This window comes from Rattus norvegicus, chromosome 12, assembly GCF_021556685.1.
Source record: "Rattus norvegicus strain SHRSP/BbbUtx chromosome 12, alternate assembly SHRSP_T2T, whole genome shotgun sequence".
Taxonomy (NCBI): domain Eukaryota; kingdom Metazoa; phylum Chordata; class Mammalia; order Rodentia; family Muridae; genus Rattus; species Rattus norvegicus.
The window spans coordinates 23,657,472-23,663,972 of record NC_141545.1 but is presented as its reverse complement, the minus strand read 5'-3'; the positions used below and the strand labels follow the sequence as shown (position 1 = coordinate 23,663,972).

At 44.5% G+C, this 6,501-nt stretch overlaps 1 pseudogene across 1 annotated transcript; it reads right to left on the bottom strand.

Moving 5' to 3' along the window:
• Positions 1-297: 297 nt before the first annotated feature.
• On the bottom strand, positions 298-2,470 carry Rpl34-ps3 (ribosomal protein L34, pseudogene 3; annotated as a pseudogene). The gene has a single exon (XR_015634696.1). The product of XR_015634696.1 is annotated as a ribosomal protein L34, pseudogene 3 (transcript).
• Between the last annotated feature and the right edge of the window lie 4,031 nt (positions 2,471-6,501).

Sequence of the window (6,501 nt, the reverse complement as noted above, 5' to 3'; positions counted from 1 at the left end):
CAAGTGTTTGCTTTTCCCAGATAAGAAGTGAGGGCTTTTTTTTTTTTTTATAAGCAAACAAAACTCCTCTAAGTAAAAGTTTAGCTCATGTACAGCTTTTAAGCTAAGAGTTTTGTTTGATTTTTGAGAGAAGGGCTTTTCTGTGTAGCCCTGGCTGTCCTGGAACTCATTCTGTAGACCAGGTTAGCCTGGAACCCACAGAGGTCCTCTTGCCTCTGCCTCCAAAGGACTGGGGTTAAAGGCATAAGATTTTTTTTTCCAAGTCTTGATTTTTATTAATTAAAAAAAGTTGCACATTTATTTTGCTTTCTGACTCTGTGCCAAAACTTTCACAACGATTTTCTGCTGCTCGATAAGGAAAGCCCGCTTGATCCTGTCACGGACACACTTGGGACACATGGAGCCACCATAGGCCCTGCTGACGCTTCTTTGTCTTAGATAATCTCATAAGGACTTTGGGTTTCACAGCACGAACTCCTCGCAGTCTGCCTGGGCATACGCCACATGCGGATTTAGGTGCTTTCCCAACCTTCTTGGTGTAAAGGTAAACAATCCTGTTGCCAGGGGTTCGAGACAGCCTAGTTTTGTTAGAGACTGTATTGTAGGAAAGCCTACGACGGTATGTCAAACGCTGGACCATCCTGAGTGCCGCTTTGGACGCGCTGGTTCGACCGAGGGCTTTCCGAAACTACGATCCGAGCACCCGCCCGGTATGCACCTCTCCTTGTCCCTCACCACTAACCCCAGCTACAGCACCGTCCCCGAGGGCGTCCCGCCTGCCTAACTCCTCGGATGGGTACGGATTGTAAACAGAAAAGCTACAGAGCATACAGAAGGCATAAGATTTTTATTAAGCCAGCATAGCATGCTGTTGGGTGTATATTCCTATCACTTATTATCCGTATCATTAAAGGAAACAGCAAAACAAAGTAAAATAGTGGCCCAAATCCCTCAACCTAATACAACTGCAATGAACAAAAGAAATCATTTTGGATTTATTTTATGTGTATGAGAGTTTTGCTGGAATGTACCTGTGCATGTCTACTATATGTGTCCCTGGTATCCATAGAGATCAGAAGAAGAAATCTAGATCCCATGAAACTAGAGTTACAGATAATTGTGAGCCACCATATAGGTGCTGGGATTCAAACCCAGGTCTTCGGTAAGAGTGCTGTTTTTAACCATGGAATCATCTCTGCAGTCCAATACATTGAATTTTTTTTTTTTTTGGAAGGTTTTGCCATGTAACCCAGGTTTGCCTGAAACTCAATTTCACCTCGATGTTGTTCCAGTTATGTAATAATTTTTCACATATATCCAGAAACCAAGAGTAAACTAAGTGCTGGGTTTTCTTTCTTTCTTTCTTTCTTTCTTTCTTTCTTTCTTTCTTTCTTTCTTTCTTTCTTTTTTGCAAACGGACGAGAACTCCCTGCCCTCTTGCTGTTTCTTGACCATATAACCTTTCTCCAGTACTCTTCTCTCTCAGTTGCAACCACTGGAAACAAGACAACGCAGTCTCTTTTCCTCTCGGGTATTGTCTTAGAGTTTCTATTGCTGTGATAAAATACCACGACCAAAAAGCAAGCTGGGGAGGAAAAGGGTTCATTTGGCTTACACTTCTACAGCACTGTACATCCTTGGAGGAAGTCAGGACAGAAATTCAAGTGGGGCAGGATCCTGGAGGCAGGAGCTGATGCAGAGGTCATGGAAGGATGCTGCTTACTGGCTTGCTTCCCCTGGCTTGTTTAACCTGCTTTCTTCTAAAGTCAAGGATCACCAGCACCGGGGGTGGAAACTCTCATAATGGGCTATGCCCTCTGCCATCAATCACCTATTAAAGAAAATGCCCTACATCTGGATTGTTTAGAGGCATTTTTCTCAACTGAGGCTCCCTCCTTTCAGATAACTCTAGTTTATGTGTCAAGTTGACCTAAGACTAGCCAGCACAGGCACCGTGAGTGACTACTCGTGAAAGCTAACATCTCTAAGTGCTACTCAAATACTGGTTCATAGAACACCTAGCAGGTAGGTCTCTGTGTGTGTGTGTGTGTGTGTGTGTGTGTGTGTGTGTGTGTGTGTGTGTTTAAATGTGCATCCCAGGCTTTGAATGCATATGTACATGGGAACAGTGTCTGTGGAGGTCAGAAGAGGACCTCAGATCCCCAGGAGCTGGAGTTACTGGCAATCGTGTGCCCTGACATGTATGCTGGGATCTAAACTCTATTACTTGACACAGCAACAATGGCTTTTAACTATTGAACTATTTCTCTAGTCTTCTCTGTCTGTCGTCTGTCTGTCTGTCTGCCTGTCTGTCTCTGTTTCTGTTTCTCTCTGTCTATGTCCCTCCCCCATCCCCAACCCTACCCCTGACAATGTAGCTCTGACTGGCCCGAAACTCATGATCCTTTTGTTTCACCCTTTTGTATCTATGTTTATAGGTTTCAGGTTATAGGTTATAGCTTCCCAGCATGTGTGTTCATGGCTTGCAATTGCCTCTAACTTCAGTTCCAGGGATCTAATAGCCTCTTCTAGTCCTCGAGGAAATCTGCATGCACGTGGTATACTCAAATACAGACACACACACACACACACACACACACACACACACACACACACACACAGAGAGAGAGAGAGAGAGAGAGAGAGAGAGAGAGAGAGAGAGAAAGAGAGAGATCCTGAAAATGAGTAAAGAACACAGTGTATCTGTTTCCAGAGATGATTGGCATTGGCATATAGGTCAACAAACTGAGAAGGCCTGCTCTGAACATTTGTGATGCTGTCCAGTGTATTGAAGGTCCAGATGGAACAAAGATGAAAGGAGGAGGAGGAAACTCACATTGTGTGTGCAAGCATGATGATGATGATGATGATGATGATGATGATGATGATGATGATGATGATGATATGATGGTGATGATGGTGGTGGTGGTGATGATGGTGGTGGTGGTGATGATGATGATAATTCTCTTCCTTCTATTTGTCTTCTCCCTCCTATTTCTCCCTCTCCTCCCCTGTGTATGTGCATGCATGCACACATATGTAGGTGTCCATGTGCATCTATATGTATGTGTGCAGGAGTGTGCAGTGTTTATATACAAGTCAGAGGACACCCTCAGGTGTCCATCAGTGCCATCTATCCTATTTAAGGTGTGGTCTTTTGTTTCCCACCTTTTTTTTTCTGTGCAGCCCTGGCTGTCCTGGAACTCATTCTGTAGACTGGGTCTGGCCTTGAACTCACAGAGATCCACATGCCTTGCGCTGGGATTAAAGGCATACATCACCACCACCCAGGTAATGCAGGTAGAATTTTTAAAATAATTATTTGTTATTGCTGCTATTGTAGATAGTGATGATGATGGTGTGTGTACATGATATGTGCACGCAGGGACATGTGTGTAGTGGCCGGAGGACTATCCTCCTACTATAAATTTCAGGGCTGAACTCAGGTCGCTGTCAGGCGCGTATAGAAAATTCTTTCGTCTGCTGAGCCGTCTTGCTGGCTCTATGTTGTTGTAAAAATATAATAAATAAAAAAGGTATGGTTGTGTTTTATCCCCCTAGGTCCAGCACCTCAGTGTGGAAACACATCCCAGTGTCTCCAGCTGCCGCACACTTTCCTACACTCAAACCCTCACATAAAAGAACACACAACATGATAATCTTTGACCCAACTGGTAAGATATAATTGCCCACCTAAACGTACAAAGCCCAGTGCCATCCATCCCTTAAGAACATTAATAACAACCAGTAAATACACAGAGCGGAATCTTATGACTTCTTGCCCTCTCCCTCCTGTCTCTTCTTCCTTTTTGTTCGTTCCAGTCTCCTCCTCTTCCATCAAACTTCTCTCCCACCCACCCTTCCTTCTCCTCCAATGACAGGCCTCCTTCTATCCTGTACCTGCCCCTCACCTGTATTTTACAAATTCAATGGGGAAAAGGTTTTGCTAAAGTCACCGGAGTCCTGAGTACGGGACTAGGCTGTGTCCTTGGGGCAGTGGAATTAGCATCAAAATACAGATAACTCCTGGGCAAACCACAACAGCTCTAGGCAGGTGGATTTTAAAATTCAAATTCTTCTCTACTGAGGAGTCTCTCCACTTGTACCACAGATATACTGTTTGGAAAGGAGGTGCTACTTCTTCATCTGTCTCTCTACCTTCTTGGTCATGGGAGCTGCTCTGGAAGTAAATTCCTCATTCAAATCGGGCTACTGAACCTTCTGGCCATTAATCTGAGTCCCTGTGAGATTGTTGAACGGCTCCATGAAGTTGAAGAAGTGAGGCAGATGTAGGCACAACGAGAAAATAAAGCTAACGAAGAGAGAAAGAGAGGGAGGGCTGGCGACACCCAATTGCTCCTTCCTGTATAGTGCAGGACACCTTTGCCCTTTCTGGTTGTGTGAGTTAATGAGTTCTCATTTTCTCTGAAACTTAATTTGACTCCTTCTCTGTCACTTGTGTGTTGGCTAATCTTCATTCTCAACTTTGCTGTGTTGACCATTAGTCTGAGAGATTACTAAAGTTTAGCTGGTGGGACTGTCCTCAAACCGCTGAGGCAGGAGGATTGTTAAGTTCAAAGTGAGTTCAAGGGCAGCTTGGGAAACCTACCTCAAAACATAAAGTTAAAAAAAGTTTTTAAAAGGAGGTGGGGCTGAAGAGATGGCTCTGCTGTTAAGCAGTTAAGTCCTCTAGCAGAGGACTGGAGTTCAGTTCCTAGCATCCACACTGGGTAGATCACAAACACCTTTAATTCCAGGTCCAGGGATCCAAAGCTCTCTTCCGATCGGGCACCTCATGTCCTCACATGCATATATCACACATAGACACACATGCATGCATGTAACTGAAAATAAAAAATGAACCTTAGGAAAAAAGATAAAGAGAACTGTTGTCATCACATCAGCTGTCAACTTGGCACAGCCCTGAGTCACCTGGGAAGAGGGAATCTCACCCGTGGAATTGTGTCCATCACATTGTCCTGTGGTAATGTCTGTGGAACATTATTTTAACTGATGTAGGAGGATCTAGCCCACTGCGGATGGTCCTGTCTCTGGGCTGGTGGGCCTGGGCTGTGTTAGAAAGGTAGCTGAGGGCCTTGGTGTGGTCTGTAATCCAGCTAATTAAGCTGAGGGTCATGACTCCATTGTCGAGTTTCACAACTGAATGTGGGGGTCACAAACATTTGATCGTAGTAAAGGTTTTTGAATGTGCAATGACCAAAGATTAATTGAAGGTCAAAAATGAAGGAAATACATGCCCATTTTTCCCACCCAGGCCCCTTCTCCTCTGAAACCAGGATCCAAAATAAATCTTCCTCCCCTTGATTTGTTTTGTCTTGTATTTTATACTGGGATTCCCTAGCAGTTTCTAATTTCTGGGATTTCAGCTGGTGATAGATGGATGTTTCCTGTTTTATTTGGTTCTTGGATATTAAGGCACATCCCATAGATCAAACCCTTGGCTTTGCTATGTCCCTGAAATATAAGGGTGCTCCAGGGAGCCATCTGCAAGTTGGTTATGCAGTAGAACAGGCTTTCTGCTTGCTTTGCTTTGCCACCCAATGGAGAGGAACCTTTGCCTCTTATTGACTCTGTGGCTTTATGCAAGTGGATGGACCTCCTGAAGCCTCAGCTTGTCTGGGGAAAGGCATGATTTGGACGACAGTGTCCCAGTCATGGGGGTCACATGGAATTGCAGATGTCGCAATTGCTTGTAATTGCTAAGTGCTTCTTTATAGGTGTCCACTGCCCCTCTTGGTCCTTTCCTCCCTTCTCTTCCTCTTCCTTTTCTTTCAGACCTTCTTTTTCTCTTCCTCCTCCTCTTCCTTTTCTTCTTCCACACTTTCTTTTTTCTTTTTTAAGACAAAGTCTCACTGTATATTCTAGAACTCTCTATGTAGGACAGGCTGGCCTCAGACTCATGGAGGTTCACCTGCGGAGCCACCACACCAACTTTTCCTTTTATGCTTTTCTGACAGCTATCCTGGTGCCCACGCCAGTGCCCTGTGCATATTAGGTGAGTGCTGTACCCCTGGACTTCACTTCCAGTCTAGCCCACATTACCTATTTCATTTTATATTGTATTTTACTTGTCTTTTGGAGGCAGGGTCTAACTGTGTAGTTCAGCCTGGCCTTGAACTCACTATGTACACCAAGCACGATCCCTTTGCCTTCCTTTCTGGGGTTCTGGAGTCACCTGTGCCACTGCAGCCAGCCCACATCACTATTCTTTCTCTTTTTTCAACAGGGTCTTGTGGAGCTCAGTTTCTCCCTGAGTTCTCTATGCAGCTAAGGAAGCCCTTGGATTTCTTTCTGAGCTTTTTCCCTTTGTTTTTCAAGGGCTGGGATTATATGTATATTGTTACCATACACGGCCAACATGCATCTTCCTCCTTCTCTTCTTTGAGAGACAGTCTCAAGAAGCCCAGACTGGCATCACACCACCATTGTACTGTGGTGTGTGTATGTGTGAATGTGTGAATGTGGGTTTGTGTGTCAAAG